General features: G+C 46.4%; 1 long non-coding RNA gene across 1 annotated transcript; it reads left to right on the top strand.

Annotated features, from left to right (window-relative positions):
• The first annotated feature begins 255 nt into the window (after nt 1-255).
• LOC114671842 (uncharacterized) lies at nt 256-4,008 on the top strand. The gene is made up of 2 exons (XR_013402514.1): nt 256-388; nt 1,625-4,008. It is a non-coding gene; the product is annotated as an uncharacterized LOC114671842 (long non-coding RNA).
• Nucleotides 4,009-4,476: the final 468 nt, after the last annotated feature.

The raw sequence follows: 4,476 nt of genomic DNA, 5'->3' as shown, positions 1-4,476 counted from the left end.
CATAAGAGGCAATCCTATATCATAGTAATTATTTTTACTCTTTTATTACTAATATACTAGGGTTGCTCAGGGGACAGAGAAACTTTCCGACTGAGTTTTTGGTGACAATATTTAGAGAAAAAACAGTGTCTGGCTGAAAGCCCTGTCTCCAAATGTTCTGGCAATGTTGCTCTTGGCTGTCCCTGGCTGGTGTCTGTCTTTACCTTGAACTGCACTAAGATTAGAATTTCTTGTAAACGGTGAGTTAATTATTCGCCTGCATCCTTTTACAACTTTGGGCTGCTTCCCCCCGTGCTCGGGGAGTTGCCTCTCTGGCTGCTGCCTAGAGAGGACTGGAATTGACTTGTCTGACCGCTCTTTTTGAGGACATTATCTGCAGTCCCTGAAGGTAAGTGTGGAGGTGCACATAGATTTTAGGCCACACCACTCGGGCATACCCACCTGTTTTTGGTGGCCTTATACAGACACTCAAGTAGACTTGGCGTGGGCTTTTTAGGCAAGGTCAAGTGGCCAGAATGAAGCACATCCAAAAATGAAAAAGAAAAGGTCACCAAGGAAAGCTTCAGCAGCAAATCAGTGAACTAGCTGCAAATGAAAGGGAATTCCAGTCCGAGTCATCATGGGATCAAGGTAGATTCTTCACTAAGTAAAGCTTGTGGTGAACTTCTGTACTTAAGAAAGTGTTTTGCAACTGGAGAATTCCTATTCATCCTCAAAGCAAATACCACCTCCTTCCGGAAGCCTTAACTGAACCCCTAGACAGAGGCAGATGTTGCATCCTCTGTCCTGCATGAACACTAGGACATAGCCTTATGTCTATCTAGCCCTCATCCCCTGGGAGCTTATTCAGATGTCTGTCTTCCATTAGGCAGTGGAAGGCAGGCATTGCCTTACCAGACACCTTAATTTCTTTTCTCTCTCTCTGTCTTTTTTTTTTTTTTTTTTTTTTTTTGATAGAGACTTGCTCTATTGCTCAGGCTGGAGTGCAGTGGCGCGATCTCAGCTCACTGCAACCTCCACTTCAAGGGTTCACGCAATTCTCCTGCTTCAGCCTCCTGAGTAGCTGAGATTACAGGCACCTGCCACCATGCTCGGCTAATTTTTTGTATTTGTAGCAGAGTTGGGGTTTTGCCATGTTGGCCAGACTGGTCTCGAACTCCTGACCTCAGGTGATTCACCCCCCCCTTGGCCTCCCAAGGTGCTGGGGTTGAGCAGGAGAGAAAGGGAGGAAGGGAGAAATGGAGAAAGGGAGGGAGGGAGGGAGGGAGGGAGGGAGGGAGGAAAGAAGGGAAGAAGGAAGGAAGGAAGGAAGGAAGGAAGGAAGGAAGGAAGGAAGGAAGGAAGGAAGGAAGGAAGGAAGTCCTGTTTCTGAAGTGAGAAAGACGTGAGTTCTGTTTCCATCTCCACACCTCACTTTATGCAAAGCCTTGAACAAACTGAACTTCTCTGAGGTTTAGCTTCCTCCTCTCTAAAAGAGGAGCATGCCAGTTGTCTTGCAGAGTTGATTTAGGGATCAAACAAAATCAATAGGTGAAAATAAAAAGAAACAGGGTGGAAGTAGTTATGAATCAGCTCCTAATTAAGAAATGAACAACGTGTTTCTCTCTCCCCTCCCCAAATTCAGTTGTTTCCCAGGCATTCACCCCATGTGTGGACTGCAGGGATAATGTGTCTCCAGACAGAAGTCGCTCTCGTGTGACTGCTGTGGATTCCCGCAGATTTTAGAACTCCAGTCTCCCTCCTCTCCTGGCCATCTTGCAGCGAGCCACCCTGTAGCCTTTCTAGAATCCACATGTCATGCTTATGCTGAATAACACCCATGAGTTCTCCAGTGTCATCAAGATGAAATCCAAGCTCCCAGGCATGGCCCTCTGCCCTCCGGACCTGGCCAGAGTCTCCTTTCTCTCCCCACATCAATCCAGGGCTCCCTGGAATCACCATGCTGCTTTTGTCTTTCTGCCTCGGACTGGGCTGCAGCTTTAGCCAGGACAGTTTCTTTGCCTTTTTCTTATTCATTTACCAGGAAAACTTCTAGTTTCCTTGAAGACTCACTTCAAGGCTCTCTGTCTCCTGGACACTTGGTTTCCTCCCAGACAGGATTCACTGCTCTTCGTCTGAGATCCTATAACACCTTACACATATCACCATCTTGGCTCCAACCTCCTGGCTTTGTAATTATTTCCTGATGTGTCTCTCCCAGTATCCCGACATCCTCAAGGAGAAGGCTGAGGCTCATTCTTGGTTGAGTTCCCAGTTACATGTTAACGTGTGAATGAGTGAATGAATGCACCTTGAATGCCTCCATCCTTTCCAAAGACATTGGAGGTGTCTCTCCCCTGAGAGAATTCTTGACTCACGCGTGAATCAGAGCCTGACAAAACATTTATTTCACCAGCCTGGCATCCTACCTACCAAATGGCATGGGCTTGCTCTTGCAGCCCCAAGTAGAAGCTCTTTTGCCCATACTTCCTTTCTTGTTGTTTTAGCTTCCTCTCCGTTCACTGCTAGACTGTGAGCTTTTTGAGGGCGGGACCACATCCTACTCATTTACACCCTTGCATCCCAGCGTCCAGCCTGGTGACAGTGCAGAACATGGCTCTCTTTCAGACCAAGCTTAAATTGTTGCAGAAGGACAAGGGAGCAGACTAAAAGGAGCCAGAGATGAAATGGTACACTTGCCTCTTCCATCATCAGATGTTGTGAACTGACTCCGTAAATATTCAGGCAACTCCAGCATCTCTTGGCCAGCTGCTCTCTGCCTAGTGCAGGTGACCCAGTCCAACTCCTCTCAATTTGCCTGCCTTTCCGCTCTCTCTTTCATCTTCTTCTTCCTTTTCTAAAGGCAGGCACTGCAATAAATTACTTTCATGGCTCCATTCCCTCTTTTCCCATTGAGGAACCCTAACATATTTCCTTAAGGAAATACTTTTGAAATTATAATTGAAACACAATAATGCATAATGGAAACTGGAGGAGGAGAGTAATAGATTTAGCTCTCGTTTCTGGTGGCAGACATGTTAATTACATTTTCTATTTCCTCTCATTACCAGGGAGCATGTCTCCAACAGGCCAGCCTGCTGCTCTCTCCTCTCCAGCCAACCCCACCCTGCTTCACACCCTCAGTGGGCCTGGAGGCAACTGGAATGCACAACTGACCATGTCACTGTTTTGTTCTGGGCTCCTTGGAAGAGTTACACACCCCAGCAACTCAGGTCCAGTTTCCTTAGTGGGAATCAGAGAGCCCCAAACTCTGCTCTCATACCTTAAGGGCCAACCAGACTGAGATCCCTGAACTCACACAAGTTCTTCTTGCTTCTGGGAGTCTCCATATGCCACTGGGGACTCCCTTTCCCCTGGTGTGCATCAGGAGGACCACTACTGCCTACCTGCTTGTGCATCTGCTAGTGACACCTGCTCCCCTATCTGTCGTGTCTCACTGCCCTTTCTAGTAACATTGCCTGGGCCTGAGAAGACAGAATGTGTGGCTCCTGACTCCTCCGCGTTCCTGTTGTCCCCATCACACTCAGGACACCATAGTATGATTGTCTTTTAGTCTCCATCTCTTTATCCCCTGCCTCAACCCCTCCCAGTGACACACAAAAAAAGTAACGGGAAACTGCAAGCACTGGGAGGGCAGGGCATTTATCAGGAAATTTATCAATTTCTGAACTATGTAGTACAGTGCCTGGTTCAGAACAGATTCTCAATAAAATGTTTGAATAATGTATGTCTAGCCAGACCTCTTGGATCGAGACTCCCTGACTAGTGGGTGGGGAGTGGAGTCCTCAGGGTCCTTTTCTGCTGACATAAATCTTCTCTGTATGGTAAATCCTAGAGCAAGTGTACTTTCTGCAGCTTAGCTGCACGGTCATGTCAGTGCCTGAGCCAAAAGAAACGATGGAAAAATGGGTGCCCCATACATACTTATCAAAATATTCTACCATATTTTGATCCATGTAGAAAAAGCTAAAAAAAGATTTGAAATTTAATGAAAATGACTGCACAAAAGCCCTGCATTGTCCAGTCTGTTCTTGCACCATGCTTAACTCTCCTCATAAGCTCACCCAGGAGGGTCTGTGAGGACCATGAGGCCTTGGAACCATGGACTGATGGGAAATGATTGTTCCTACTGCACAATGAGGCAAGGCTACAAAATATGACAACAGCCTGCTTTTAAAAAGCACAACATTTAATATTTATATTTATCTTGGAGTTTTGAATTAATTTTGACTTTTCGTTTGCTTGTTTTTGAGATGGCATCTTGCTCTGTCGCCCAGGCTGGAGTGCAATGGCACGATCTTGGCTCACTGCAACCTCCACCTCCTGGGTTCAAGCAATTCTCCTGCCTCAGTCTCCAGAGTAGCTGGGATTACAGGCATGCACCACCATGCCCGGCTAATTTTTTGTATTTTGTATTTTATTTTAGTTTATTATTTTTAGTAGAGATAGGGTCTTGTCATGTTGGCCAGGTTGGTC

Source organism: Macaca mulatta, chromosome 13, assembly GCF_049350105.2.
Source record: "Macaca mulatta isolate MMU2019108-1 chromosome 13, T2T-MMU8v2.0, whole genome shotgun sequence".
In the NCBI taxonomy this organism is placed as follows: Eukaryota; Metazoa; Chordata; class Mammalia; order Primates; family Cercopithecidae; genus Macaca; species Macaca mulatta.
Note: the sequence above shows the minus strand (reverse complement) of the source record. Positions and strands in the feature narration are given on the sequence as shown.